This window comes from Ipomoea nil, unplaced genomic scaffold (genome assembly GCF_001879475.1).
Source record: "Ipomoea nil cultivar Tokyo-kokei standard unplaced genomic scaffold, Asagao_1.1 scaffold2014, whole genome shotgun sequence".
NCBI classification, from domain to species: domain Eukaryota; kingdom Viridiplantae; phylum Streptophyta; class Magnoliopsida; order Solanales; family Convolvulaceae; genus Ipomoea; species Ipomoea nil.
In genome coordinates, this window is record NW_017618442.1 from 742,100 (window position 1) to 758,843 (window position 16,744).

A 16,744-nucleotide genomic window follows, 5' to 3' on the forward strand; every position below is an offset into this window, starting at 1 on the left:
ACTTATGAGATTGAAATCTTTTTAAAATTTTTAACAAATGTATCCGAAAAAAGGAATGATGGGGAGGGGGGGATAACCCTTCCATCAGCGGGAGCTCCAAGGTGTGCTCTATAAACATAATGTACTTATATTTTAACAATTTTAAATAGATTTCAATCCTATATCTTTTATTTTTATGGATTAAAATTAATATTTACCCAAATTAAAATCGATATGTATTTATGGCATAAATTATTCCTTAAAAAACCAACTATATAAAGTCAATTATCATTAATTATTCACATCGAGTACGTAATGATATAATAGTCAACTTCGTATAATTTAAAAACTTAACTAATGAATAATAATAATATTGATCACTAACTGCCAAGTAATGAAGCCATTATATTGTTGTTGGATGGGATATGATAGAACTTGGGGGTTAAGGGTAAGTCGGGCCGGCCTCACCAAATTTTTGTATTTATATATGTATACATGCTTATAAAAAAAACTATATATTTTAGCTTGAAAAAAATACAAGTAATAAATTAATTAGTTTGTGAAAATATAACATATTGTTTGAATTACGTTTATTGTAGAGGAATGACTCGTGAGGCAGTAGCTAGCAGGGGTGAATGCCGGCCTGCCTGTGCTGTTGAATGATTCAAAAAAATTGATGCTTTCTACAATTTGTCAAATTCATGTTCTTACGCTGTTATAAAAATCACTCTTATATCAATTCATGTAAAATTAAACGAAAGTTTAAAATAAAAATGAAAATTTAATCATACAAAAAAGTGTCATATTATATAGTGATACTGATAATTGTTGGAGTATCATTACTTCTTATACAAATATTACAAAAGGAGACTACAATTTTACTAAATAAAAAATATAATAAATATTCAATGTCTGTGATAATACAATAATTTGTAACAAATTAATATTATGTCATTATTCATCCAATAATAATAATAATAATAATAATAATAATAATAATAAGAATAATAATAATAATAATAATAATAATAATAATAATAATAATAATAATAATTATTATTATTATTATTATTATTATTTAGATTCACGAAATCTAAACAAAATTGTGTTGAGCGTTACGGTTACAATCTTACAGAAAAGAAGAAAAAAATCTCTGTAACTGTGACATGCATTAGTGATTAGACATATATAAAAATATTGAATTTCCTACATTCAGAGTTACGTTGGCAGCACATACAACGTGAAATAGCATACATCAAAGCTGCAAAGGTCAAAAGAGGTATTAATTACATGATCAAGGATGATGACTTAATTTAATAAGAGTAAATACCCAAAATGACCCATCGACTATAGCTAAATTCACAAATTGGTCCTTAACCTTCAATTTCAACCAATTAAGTCCTTAACTTTGCAATTTTGACACGATTTGGTCCTCCATCTATTTGACCGTTTGTTGACCGTGATCGATGATCTCCAGAAGAACCTTCAGCTCTCGTCGGAGCACGTGGAGGCCTCCAGGATGACGTTGCACCGGTTCGGAAACACGTCGTCTTCTTCGCTCTGGTACGAACTCAACTACATTGAATCCAAAGGGAGGATGAAGAAAGGCGACCGGATTTGGTAGATTACTTTCGGCAGTGGATTCGAATGTAACAGTGCGGTTTCGAAATGCAACCGGAATCTTAAAAAACCGATGATGGACCATGAAATTACATATATATCCTCAAAAATCACAGTCAACAAACGATCAAATAAACAGAGGACCAAATTGTGTTAAAATTACAAAGTTAAGGACTTAATTGGTTGAAATTGGAAGTCGATGACCAATTTGTGAATTTAGTTATAGTCGAGGGACCATTTTGGGTATTTACTCATTTAATAATTACTATACATATGATACTATGTTGGGTTCCTTATAGAGTTTAAAGAATAGTTTGATCTATAATAAAGTATACTTATTTTTAATTTGTTTGGAAAAAATGCAATTTTGATCTATCAATCTCTTATCAATAGTTCATTACTAGTTGTTTTAGTCTTCGACTTTTTATCATTACAGTATATATCCCTAACTCTTTAAAAATATTATAATTTTAACCGTTGCAGCAACAAAATTACTAAATACTATTAAAATTTTACTTAGTACATGTGTATTTTAGTACTTTTTAATATTTATTTTTTAAATAATTAATCTTGTTTAATCTCGATATTTTAATTTAACAAGGCTGTGTATGGAAATAGGGACGATGTGTCACAATTGAAAAAGAAACATTTAGAAAAGAAGGTTGTCAATTCTCTATTTTGCATATGAAAAATCAAAATTAACAATGTTATTATTATAAAGAACAAAGATAATAAAAATTTTAAAATATCCATATACTAAGTACATTTTTAATAGAGTTTAGTAGTTTTGTTACTCCATGAGTTAGAAATGCAATTTTTTAAAAGAGAATTATAGATTTATATTGCAATGGTAAAAAGTTAGGGACTAAACCGCTAGCAAGGAACAATTGATAAACTAATTGCATTTTCCCATTTTATTATTATTATGTAATATCTTTGTCTCATTTTACTATTTATTGGTCAAACACATTATTTCTTCTTTGTATTTTTTAGTATATTTTAATTATTTTTAAATTTAATTTTTGTGTGTGTGTTTTATAGTACTTTTGAGTTTCAATGTACTTTTTAAATATATACATTTTATTATATATTAATATTAAATTTAATACTTTGAAAAAATTAAATTCAAAATAACTTTAATCAAGACTCGTTAATTAAATCATACACATAAAATAGAACAGAAGGGAGGGTGTAATAAATTAATTTGAGTTTAAAAATTTCAAATAGTATTTATTATTTTTTATATAATATATATAAGTAAATTAAGCAGGGCAGGGGGTGTTGTGAGGTTGTTGGTGTTGGATAAGCTGTCAATTTGATATTGATTATAGTAATGACATATCTGTGGCATTAGGTATGAGGGTGGTAAGCCATCCTATATATATGCGAACCTCAACTGACAGCAACGTAACTAATCCTCATCTACAATACTATTTTATTATTATGATTCCCAAATATTTTAAAATTTGTCAAAAAAACCTTTGTAAATTACTTGTGATAATGTGGAAACCGAATGTCATCATCTAAGTTAGTTGTTTGAATTTAGTTTTCAAACGCAAATCAACAAAATATTATTGTACTGTGCACGTAACAAATACATTATTTTATTATTATTTGGTTAGATCAAAGTGCTAGTCATATTGATTTTTTATATGAGAGCGAGGGAGTTTTGAATCACTGACTTCTCTGAAGTGATGAGAGTGTATGATCACCCACACCAATCAAGTTTGTTATTTACATTTGAGAAATTTCACTTTGATCCTATGACTATTAGTGTTGTTAATTGTAGTCCACGAATTTCAAAACTATTAATTTAATATTATAACTATGGAATTGTCTCTATATTTTTTGTTTTTGCTTTTTGTTTTTGTTTTTGTTTTTGTTTTTGTTTTGTTTTTGTTTTTGTTTTTTGTTTGTTTTTTTTTTCACTTTTGATTGTATCATGCATGTGTAATTGCTTATTTTAAAATCTTTCTATATATTATATAAATTGTTTACACATAAGGCATTATAACAAAAGTTCACAATGTCATTATTTTTTGAGGTTGAATGAGTTGAGATTTTATATATTGGTTGAAAATAGTGATAAAATTTTGCGTACTTAATGAATAGTAATATGGTTGGTGGTACATAATAATAAGCATTGGATAAGTGTGGAATGTGGGATAGATAGGGGTAAGATAGGCAATAGGATTGCTTGTGCGGGAGGCATTACAACATTTGGTTTTCATCATATATATATATTATTAAGCTAAGAAGGTAGGTAGACACTTCACTTAGTTTCATTAATTATTAACATTTCATTTCACCAATCATTATCCATTGTTCCCACTTCCCCGCCCTCAACACCAACCCAATTTCATTCCAGTAACTACCTTATTTATTTATTTATTTTATTGATCACATATTTTATCAATCAACTAGAGACCATATATATATATATATATATATATATATATATATATATATATATATATATATATATATATATATATATAGGCTCTGGATCCCATGAGGTCACTTAGATGGATGAGATCATGAGGCTTCATCTCATCCATTAAATCATTACATATAAAGGGGTGAGATTGAAAGAGATTTATTATGCATTTAAGGTAGTAGTCTATGCATAAGGGTTAATAAGTAATTGTAATATTGGAGCTATTTATGGTTAAAAATAAATTGGAATATATTCCATGCAAAGGATCAATTGATTATGGGATAGAATTATATATTAATGGCAACAAATTAGTATTAATATTTTGAGAGTTGAATTAAAGCATTCGTAATCAGGAACAAAGTGCACGGTGGTTTCTCAAGGACACAGTGATGGAGCAAATGGTTAGAGGTATGTGCAACTGTATTAGAACTGCTTTTTGGCTTTTCGTATGTCTGTGCATATAATATGTTAAGTCTGTGCGTTGCAAATCCGAAGTGTGTGCAGTTAATTTCACGTGTGTCTAATGAGCACATGAGGAAGGAGTTTAATACAAATCACATCACGTTTAGTATGTACCGCACGAGTTTTAAAAAGTTGAATAGGCAATCAGACATTGTGTTTTGATATGATATGTGCTTAGGTAACGAGACATTGGTGGAAAAAACATGGTGGAGTTTTGTATTAGAATATGCAAGTTAGGTTGATGCTTGTGCAAGTTTTAGGGTTAGCCTTTGCAAGTGAATTGCTTAGCCTAAGCAAGTAAGACACAAAAGGCTATTACCGTTATATTCTCAGCCTGTGCATGCTAGGTTTTAACCATGTGCAAGTTAGAACATTAGTTTGTGCAACTGAGTGGTAAAAAGTTGAAAAGGCAATCAGACATTGTGTTTTGATATGATATCTTATTGATATGTGCTTAGGTAACGAGACATTGGTGGAATTTTGTATTAGAATATGCAAGTTAGGTTGATGCTTGTGCAAGTTTGAGGGTTAGCCTTTGCGAGTGAATTGCTTAGCCTAAGCAAGTAAGACACAAAAGGCTATGAGCGTTATATTCTCAGCCTGTGCATGCTAGTTTTTAGCCATGTGCAAGTTAGAACTTTAGGCTTTGCAACCGAGTTTGTTAGCGTGTGCAAGTTACGACTAAGCAATTATTAACGACTGAGTTTGTAATTAAAAATAATACATGGCAACCAGCTAACAAGGAAACCATTTGAGAACTTGTAAAACTGGGAAATGGAAAAAATTGCATAGTATTGACCAGTTATGGATTTAATTGTAGGTTTTTTGAGTTGAGTGGCTCAATTGTAGGTTTGTGTGCACTTCGGTGGCCTATTTGACCCTTATTCCTAACTTATCCCAATGCACCCACCACAAAACACATGCACACACCTAAGTCATTCAGACTTCTACCTCCAATTAAATCCAGACACTCCTCCCTAATTAATTTTCACAATATTCTTCCATACTCCGTACAAGCTCTGTAACCAAGAATACGTACAAGTCTAGAACACCACCAACAAAAGTTTAAAATAAATGCACATGTCATACCACACCTATGCAACCACCAAGTTCACAAAAAGCAATACAATTCTAAAGTAAAATAAAAAGCAATCAAATACTCCGTAATATTTAACAAATTACAACTAAAAACTTTTGTAATAGTACAAGAATTTACTAATATAATAATTACAAGCACATTAATAATTAATAAGACAATAATAACAAAATGAGGTATAGTGGAGCATTGATCTATTGAAATGCTTTAGTGCTTGACGCCACACAACTTTTGATGGGCTATCTACCGCAACATTTGGATTCCCATCACCATTGTTTCCTGAAAATACCAAGCTTAATGCACAAACAACAAAAATGGTCCAAAACACAAACATATAAAGTGCACAGATCATAATTAATGTTAACTTAGTGTGCATCATAATCCACTACGCACACACGCCTTGACTATCCTGCACACAGCAAATGCGATAGTGCACACCGCACACACCTCACAGCTGATTCGCACGTACCACATATTTGATGCACACACCGAATTCACCAATGCAACCATTGCACAACACACATGCATACACCTAAATCATTCAGACTTCTACATAAAATTAAATCGCTCCCCTCCTAACTTCCACAATATTATTCCATACTCCATACAAGCTCTGTATACCATAGTTTGCAGGAAAAAAAATTAAAATTAAAGCAGGAAACAGAAAGTTTGCAAGGAAAAAAAAATTAAAGCATATGCAAATAGCTAGAATTAATAGACCTACTAACATAAAAAATTATAATGATGACATTTGCATCAAATCTAAATTTATAATGATGACCGAAAGTTGGACTCATAGACCTCCTAACATAAAAATTTAGAGAAGAATTAATATTACCGTGATTGAATGACCAATTTAATAATGATGATATTTGCATCTGAATAATAAAAAATGGATAAATCTGGCCATTAGGCAAAGGAGAGGATAAAATCTTCCCTTATTCTATTTTCAGATGCACAGAATAATAATAAGCAGGATCTTGCAAGAAAAGCTTACATCAACTTGAATGTGAACATCAAAGCATAACAATACACACTGGTAGGCCATCTGATTTTTTATTCTTGAATCCCTTTTGCTTGTATAAATAATAAACATCACATTTGATCAAAACAGATATAATCAGCTGAATCAATCCGCGTTCAGGCGAAACAAGAAAGATCGCGCTAGGTGACTCGACTGTTCGGAACTCAAATTTCATTAGTGGAAAATGCAGCAGCATATAAAGAACTCACACCTCCTTTCTGATGGACTGAGGATTCAAGCAGTCATTGTCTCATTCTTGATCTTCCTGGTATCTGTAACCCATCCATGTTTTTTTTTTTTGTTCTAATAAATCTGGTTAATTATGTAAGGCAAACCTATAATATGATATGTTTCCCATCATGCTTCTTCATTTAAGGGTTCAGAAGGGAGGAAATAAAGGTTGAAGTCGATAATGAAGGCCATATAAACATAAGTGGAGAGAGGAAGATGAATGAGAGCAAGTATACATTCTTTCAGCAATCTTTCAAACTACCTGAGAATTCAAGACCTGAAACTGCCAGAGTATGGCTTGAAGAAGGTATTCTCTACGTAAGCATCTCGAAACAAGCAACAGAGAACGAAGGCAAAAAAATTGCATCTGGGACTACTAGAACACACACCACTGACTAACATTGCACCGACCACAAACCGCATCCGGACTACCACCACCCACGACTAAAATAAAGCAGAATCAAAAAAAAAAAAAAAATCAGAACCGATACTATAACCACACCCATCACCGCCACCCCCGAAAGAACACCCCACCGCTAATCACCACTAGCTACACCACGCCTCATCACTGACCAGCCATGCAAAAGCTCCACCACCCCAACCCTCGGAAAACACCTGTCCCCAAAAAAAAAAAAAAAAAAACAAAACAAAACAGAATCCCCGCCGGAACCCACCGATCCCCCGCCAAACACCACTAGCAAAACCCCCTCCCACCGGAAAACCACCAAAAACAGCCATTCAAATTAAAATTCCCCAGCCCCGGAAACCACCGTTCCCACAAAAAAAAAAAAAAAAAAAGGGAGAGCCACGCGAAAAAGGCGAAACAAAAAACCCTAATAAAGTGCGTAACTCCCAACTCCCAAGCCGGAAACTAAGAACCCCTACTCCCCTTGCCGTAAAACGCAAAACTCAACAAAAAAAAAAAAAAAAAAACGACGCAAGTCAACCAAACCAAGGTGACGACGGAATACCTGAGATGGAACCTGAAGACTCAACCTTCCGACGCTTGGATTGCCTATTGCTTGAACCCGCCATTAAAAGTGCTTGGACGGCACGGGCAGAGCAGCGCGGGGCCGGGGCTTCACTAGAGTAACCGGACGAAGAGCAGACGAACAGATGAGAGAGGAACTACCGGAGAAGAAAACAAGCCACACACTGAAAGAGGAAGCGAAGAGACGAAATATAGACTACAAAAAAATACTCATATATGATTTGCGACCATAAATAAACTTACACAAGTCCATAAAATCTGGTAAATAATAAATATATCCTAATAAAGACATCAACAAAAAGACTGTAATGCCCTTACCTCTACAATAATCAGCGCACTTGGCCTTCTAAAGCCTTAAATCTGGGGCGTTAAAAAAAACACATATACGGACCAGATTGAGCCTCACCACCTTGCCTGACAAAGGTAACCTCACCGGATCCAAAATCTATATATATATATATATATATATATATATATATATATATATATATATATATATATATATATATATAGTGAAAGGTTCTCGTGCGGTTGAATGCTTCCCGTGCGGTTGTGCGGTTATTAATGTGTGTGAGATTTGTACTCAATGTGCGTGAATGTGTAAAATGTAGCAGAAAATATGGATATCAGCTTCTTCCCCATCCTCAGTACCTGCACTCTGTGAGTTGCTTCAGAATAACTTCGATTATTGGGTTGCTCATAATGTGATATGGAATATGCTGGCCTGTGCTTATTCGACATCTGAGATGGTTGCTGATGCTCTTTTTGTTCTATCAAAGATGAAAGATTTGAATCTTCAAGTTTCAATAACGACATATAATAGTGTGTTCCTCTGCTTTACTGATGTTTACAATGAAATAAAAGCTTCCCAAAGTGAATACACAAATTTTATCCTTATCAAAGGTCTATGCAGACCGATCTTGGTGCGAGAATCTGGAACTTCTGTTGTTTGCTGCAATTCCAGATTGTTGAAAATTCTCTTATTACTCACGCACATTAAGCACAAATCCCACGCATATTAAGCACAATACTCTGGCACATTAAGTACAAAACTCACGTATATTAACATGACGCACATTAAGTACAAATCTCAAGCATATTGGGCATAACACTCAAGCACATTAAGTATAAACCTCACGCACATTAATCCACCGCACAACCGCACGGGAAACAACAAATGCACCTGAATATATATATATATATAGGGTTGCATTCACATGCAAACACCCTTAAAATACAAACTTGTGGACAAAATGGGATCATAGGATTAAAGGGGTTGGGCGGCTGAGAATAAGAGGATCATCATGTAGCATTTATGATTAAGATTTTAAAAAAGGGGTAAAAAAGATAAAGCATGCTAAATTTAAATATGGATAATATTAGAAGACAATATAACGAAGGATTCTCTGCGAATTTTAATAGTGGAAGGATTTGAATTCTCCTCTGTAATACGTAAGACAGCGGACAAAGACTGCAGAACGAGCGTTCTAGGAACAACATGAATCGAAGATGGCTACGGCATAAACGGGTAAGCACTCTGGTTCGATTTAAGCAGTGTTGAAATTGGTACATGAGTTCGCATTCTTTACTGTAAATCAAATGTGGAAAGGTTTTTAAGATTTAGGAAAACAAGAACATGAAGATAGAATGAGAAATTGATCATGGGGGGACTAAATAAACAATGTGTGTTGTATTGGGTGGATGGGTTGCATGACCATGGGGTAAGGTAGGGACACATGTAGAAAAGGGAATAGTCAAAACTGGGTGTAACCATGGATAATCAACTGAATAAACAAAAACAGATAGAAATTCTTGATTAATCTAAATTCTGGGTGTGATAATGGATACCGTGCACAGATCTTAATTCTGGAGTGCACACACGTCGTACCCCATGCCAAACCATGTTTACACAAAAATGGAATTCCGTTCATGGTAGGTTGGTAGTCGTCGAACGAGAGAAGTGACATTAAAGTGCGTATTGTGTGCATTTATGGTCGGATATGTGTGTTTAGGAGTCATGTAAGAGACGTTTTATCAAAATCATAAATACAATAAGAATATATGACTCTGATATGGTTGGTTGGTGTGGCTCACAGGTGCCGAACAGAATGTTGTGGGATAGATGAATGTGTAATGGACATTATTACAATAACTATTTTTTAATTCGTGTTTCGCATTCATGAGTTATTGCGCGTGCACCTTGGCTGATTAGTGTGTGCACACGCTGATCTAAGAGCGAAATAATAGTCAAACTTGGATTTCCACGTTCTGTGCTGTGTGCATCTGAATATTCCTGTGTGTGCACGTACTCCACATTCTGTGCTATGTGCATCTGAATATTCCTGTGTGTGCACGTACTAAATAGCCATACAGTACAGTGTGCATTTTATTACTCAAATGTGTGTACTAACAGAATTGACGTGGTCTTCATATAAATACAAATTAGTCTTTGTCCCATTCATGGGGGTGGATAACAACAAGAAGTCAATAACATTTGGAGCGGGCCTAATTGCTAAAGAAGAAGTTGACTCTTATGAGTGGCTTTTGGGTAGATTCAAGAGCAGATTTGGGAAGAATGCATATTTTGGGGATGTAATAACTTTTACTGGAACATACGGGATGATCAAGAGCGTTATTAATTGTTTACATTTAATTTTTTTTTAAAAAAGAGGTTTACAGTTAAGTTATTATACTAATAGTATTCAAACCTTGATTAACGAATAAGAGACACTGGGTGTGTACGACGGCTTATTCGTGTGTGCATAAGAAGTTCGTAGATCCAAATTACACAAGCAGAAACGCAAATATCCATTTAGTACTGTGTGCATTGCAATTTTCCTCTGTGTGCACTAACATAAGTGCCTTGGTTATACTGTTGTTGTGTGTGCATACAGGCAGTTAGGTGTGTGCATACAGGCAGTTAGGTGTGTGCACAAGCAGTCAGAAGATAGGAGTAACATAGACAGTACTGGAAATACTAGTTTAGTACTGTGTGCGTTCTAATGTTCATGTGTATGCACGAACAAGGTTACAATAGTATTGTGGCCCTACAAAGCTACATTGGGCACAAAACTGTACACCACATACATCGCCAAGAGAAGATTAATGCACCGACCAAATTAACAGGGTAATAACATAGGTCAAAAAACAAGTCACTCTAACACCAAATGATAAACAGTAGGTAAAAGGGTAGTGCAAATGTCAAAAACTATACAACCTACGCCAACAACCAACCAAACCCAACATCAGTATAGTTCTCTTAAAAAAATTAAGTAATCATAACGAAGTCATAAACAAGAATAGGGTACTCTAAATAGCATCCAGTGGAGTAAAAATAAACTAAAATACCCGAGACAGGTTCCTACTTTTGTGTAGATTGAACTCGGAGATTGCAATTTCCTTCATGTAATGCAACCTGAGCTGGTGCAGCTTAGTACTATCACCTTTGGTAAGGCTACACTCCCATTTGACCACCTCCGTAGTGAGTTCATAATCTGGTGCATTCCACACAGGGTCTTGTTGCAGCCTCGCAAGGAACGCCAAAGGTGGCGCCTCAAAATCATCGTCAACATCAGAAACCCCCGAGCCACCAGCTTCTGAATGCGATACCTTGGTTTTCTTACCTATAGCAACCAGCCAACACGCAAGGAAAGACCAACCACGCACGAATTCAAATGAACACAACAGATTGGTAAAGAATAATTCATTGTTTTCATAACATATCGTATTAATCCAATATGAAATGATAACTCCTCGTATTTATCTAGTCCTAAAGGATTAACCATTTCATATCATCCAAATAGCAACTAATTAACAAACAGTAATCCAAATTCCACGAACCCACCTTACCTAGGCCTTAAACTCAATTATTAGTTAGAATAATTTTTTATAAAAACCATAATACAAGTACCATACAAACCACAGAAGTATGAAACGAAACCCCCCAACTAATGTTCATCCTTACTCCATTATTCCTCCAAAGTAAGTTATCCTTTTTGCTTTCTTTTTCATCTCTAATCTCATCAATTTCTTGAAGTTAATAAGAGAAGCCTATAGTGCAGAGAATGATGAATAAAAAAAATCCTAAATCAATTAAATTCCCCCCAATCCCGCCATTGAGCAAATTCACCACCGTCCCCCGCCACCCCTCCCTCCCCAGACACACAAACACACAAAAATAACCCCCCCCCCCTCAACAGACGACACCAAACGAACAAAAACAAAAAAGAAGAAGATACAAACAACAAAGACAACAAAAAACGACAAAAGGGTACAAAAAAGTACCTCGATCTACACTTTGATTTCGTGGTCCTCGTCGCTTGGCTCCACTTCGGCCCCCATCGACGACCATCGTCTACCATTGATGAAGAATCTGAATCTAACGGCGTGGGATGCAGGTCTTCGACAACCGTACAACGAAGAGAGAGAGAGAGAGAGAGAGAGAGAGAGAGAGAGAGAGAGAGAGAGAGAGAGAGAGAGAGAGATCGTGTAAAACAAACTTCCTAATGCTGATTGAATCCCAATAATTTAATGCAATTAAAACAATAGTCAAAACTCAAAACTACCCTCCCTAACCTAAAAACAGGTGCTCAGTCATTTAAAATATGCAAAACTAATTAAATAAATCCTATCCATCCAATTCCAAGATCTAACGATCCTAATCAATCCACACGTTTGTATTTTAAGACCTGTTTGTATTTGAATATAATATATATATATATATATATATATATATATATATATATATATATATATATATATATCAATTATCAAAATTATTCATTTTTATTGTCCACAACGAAAACTATTCATTTTCATGCAAATTAAAGTGTAATTCATTACCAAACATCTTGTACTCAAATGACAGTTCTATGGCTCATTTTGAAGGAAGGTCATAGGATCGAACCTTGATGATGGAAAATTGACTTTCAGTAAATAGTGTTAAAAAAAGTGTAATTCATTCTAGTAATTACCTTAAACCAAAAGAAAATTTCTTAAAATTGATTGACTTTAACATATTCTAATAGTAAAGTTTAACTCATTCTAGTAATTACCTTAAACCAAAAGAAAATTTCTTAAAATTGATTGATTTTAACATATTCTAATAGTTATATGCTTGCATTTTATTTGCGAGTTATTTCCTCTCGCGTCTTTAACGAGTTTTCCTCTCGTTTATTTAGCGAGTTTTTTTTTTTTTTTTTTTTTAAGGTGAAACAAATGGAGTATTTTTGTTTCATCCCGAGCATCGAAGAAGATCTGAACATTGATATGCAGTTCAGATTAATGGAGATATGGTCTATGGACAGAAGAGCTGGAGTCAGACTTGGGTAGCAAGATCATTAACAATATCAAAGAAGCTTCAGGTTCTCCAAACGAATTTAGCTTCCATCTTGAAAAACAGTCAGTGATTCAAGTTTCGTGTAGCATTAGAAATTTGTTTCAATGTCTGATTTTAAGAATGTTTTGTCATTCCACTGGTCTTTTTGTAAACTTTTCATCGTATGATTAATGAATTAGCTTTTATATATATATATATATATATATATATATATATATATATATATATATATATATATATATATATATATATATATATATATATATGCTTGCATTTTCATGAGTACCGCCCTTGAGTGAGAACTTGCGAACTACTGTATGAGTGCACAAAATTTATTACATGAATGCACCACAATTACTCCTAAGCATGTCCGGATGACAATTACTCCTAAATTATGTGCATTCATGCCGTTCTCATGTTCTCATCTAATACATGGTTTTCATTTGAACGCAATTCTTTCTCTCTCTCTCTCTCTCTCTATATATATATATATATATATATATATATATATATATATATATATATATATATATATATATATATATATATGACAAGAGAAAACTCCACCTTGTAATTCTAGTTGGCAAATGAACACAGAAGTAAACTGTTGGTTTTAGGGTTTTTGGGCCCAGGGAGGTCCAACACAACCTTGGTCGGTGGATTCACCTTTGACAAAAAGCTCTAAGAAAACGAAAGGATAGTTGAAAGAGTAATCGGAAACGTGTGTCTTTTCTTACTGGGCATGGACTCGCCTCGATTACAAGGGTGGAGGGGTCTTTATATAGTAAGCTCCGCTCCAGCCGAATTGAAGTATATTAAATATCGCTTTCAAAGCTAATTACACTATAAGACCGTTCGGGCGCTGTTACTGATTCGGCCAACGGCTCCCTGGACCCCTAACGGTCCGTTTGGTCGAGTCCTCTTGAATGCCGCATTGAGTGCTCCCCCAACGGCTCTTGGACCGACTTGAATGCTTCTTACTGGCTCCTGGGCCGAGTCTCCTTCCCCACTTGGGCCTGGGCCGACTCCTGGACTCGGCCCAGGCCACCATCGGGCTTCTTCTTTTACTAACCCATATTTTCTATCTTGGACTCCTTCTCTTTTAGGCCCATCTCCTTGGGCCGGGGTCCTCACCCTATCAACTAGTCCCTCACTTTCTCATACCCGGTCCACTAACCCGGGTGTGGGAAAGTAGTAACTGTTCCTCATCTTAATCGCCGGATCTTTACATTGAATGGACCTTGTAACGCCTCGATTCTTTGCCATCTCTCCGGATTCAACGGAGCCGTTTGGATTCTCCCCTCCTCCTGGTGGATCCTATAAGTAGCCTCTTGGCTTCTTCACATTACCTCACTGATCAGTCATGGGTCGTTCGCCTTTCAATGGAAAGCGGATTGACTTCGGGTCGCCTCGACGCCCTCTACCTTCAAAGCGATCCAGGCCCGAGAGGGAGAACAAGAAAAAGGCTCCTCGACCAGTTTCTCAGAGGTTTCTGACCGGCGCCACTTCTTCCGTTTCACAGCCAACGACTCCTGCTCGCACGGAGAACGTTCTGACTTCAGCCAACCCACCGCCCCCGGCTACGGCCAGGGTTACCGCGCAGGACGGGTCTTTCGTGGAAGTGGCCGTTCTGGAACAGTTGGCCTTTCACATGACTTTTACCATTCCTCTCGATGACCTAGGTGGGCCAGCTACGGACCTGATGTCTGACGCTGACTTCGCCCGGTACTTGGAACTGTACCCGGATGACGAGGAGCCGGTGGTGCCACCAATCATGCCGGCCTTTTGGGACTCCTTCTGCCCATCTTCCACTGGACCATCGAGGGAGATGTTCTTTGGGAGCGACTCTTCTTCTCCTGGCGAGTGACTGCCTTGGCCCGGATCTGTTTCCGCATTTCCGAGAGGGCTACACGGGAGCATTTTTTATTTATTTCTGGATGTGATGTAATAATCTCCTTACTTTATGTACTTCCCCTCTTCGATTAATAAATTATATTTTTATCCTGGAAAGTTCTTTTTCTTAACTTTGCGCTCGACATGCCCTCCCGGCCGACTGATCTGCGAGTCGGCCATCTTGACAGGCCTTTTCAGTCTGACATCTGCAATATTCTCCGTATCTTTGGAGAATCTTGCTTTTCCAGTTAACGTGCGAATCTCACTCTTCTCGAGCGGATTTGATAGAACTGTTCTCTGACAAAGATTCCTGCCTCTCGTCCAATCCGGCCTTGTCACGGCAGTTATGATCTTCTCCGTGATTTCTGCCTAGGTATTTGCCCCTCTAAGGCTATATAAGGACCTCTTATTCTTGTGATCCATACTACTCCTGTTTTTAGAAGTCTTCGATCATGAGCTACAGAGTCGGCGATCGTCGCTACTCTATTCGCAACAAGGAACACGCTCGCCTGGAAGAGCTAAGGCAGAAGAGACTGGCCAACGGTGGACATCTGGTGGGCGACTCGACCTCTGATCCCATCGTGGTGTCCCCAGACATGCTGGATTTGGTCTCAGTGGAGCCGGTCGACGGCAAGGTGGAACCGGTGGCGGAAGACTCTGGCCCAGAGGAGGAGGAGGTGTGGGAGGTTCCTCCTCTTTTTGGTGTGGCTATGTCTCTGAGTGCTTTGGAGAGGCCTTTGCAGATGATTGATGATGTGAAACCAGCCATTTACCTAGACGAGGTACTGGAGTCAAAGCCGAGTCCTCCACCCTTCCGTCCTCAGCTTTTCTTGGAAGGTCCTCCTCCTGCTCGCCCTGCAGAGGAGGAAGCCAAGCCATGACTTGTCTTTTTCTTTATACTTGTAGTTGGTCGAGACCTAGGCCTTTGCCGTTTTCTAATCAATAAACCGTTTGTTTTTGTCGTTTTCTCTCTTTGCAACGTTTTTTATTATTTCCGCGCATTCGCTAGTCGACTCTTAGTCTTTCTCCGTCGAGGCCTTTCTCTTCGAGGGGTCGACGAAAGTCTGGCTGTCCGATTCTCAGACTTGGACCTTCTTCGCTAAAAGTCGCCTGTGCCGACTGACGGGCTGGGTTTTGTTAAATCCTTCTGGAAACTTCTGACCCATATTCAGAGGGCCCAGAGGCCAGGGCCTACAATGGGCCTCCTGCCAACAGGCCGGGTCACCGCTGCCCGGTTCTAGCCTAGGGTAGACGCGCCGTTTGCAGGCTAACCCTAGGCCTGAACCGTCACCCGGGTTTCCGAGGCATTAAATGCAACGTCCCTTCACCTCTTGTCACCTTTTCCCTTCTCCAATGAGAGAGTGACACGCGGTTGATCCTTGGGATTCTCCCCCATTTAAATACCCCTCTTCTTCCTTCTTCTTCTCACTTCCTCCAAATTTCCAAAAACCCTCGAGACCTTCCCAAACCTCCTTTGCGTTTTCTCTCGGTCGGACTTTCAGGTTGGTACCATGTCCTTTTCTTCTACTCCTTCCTCTCGTCGCTCGGCGGGGTCTCTCGCCTCGACGTCTTCGTCTTCCTCTTCGTCTTCTTCTTCTAGTCCCCGCCGTATGGAGATTCTGTCAGGTTTCCCATAGGCGTCTTCCTCTCAACCGACCCCCTCTTCTTCGGGG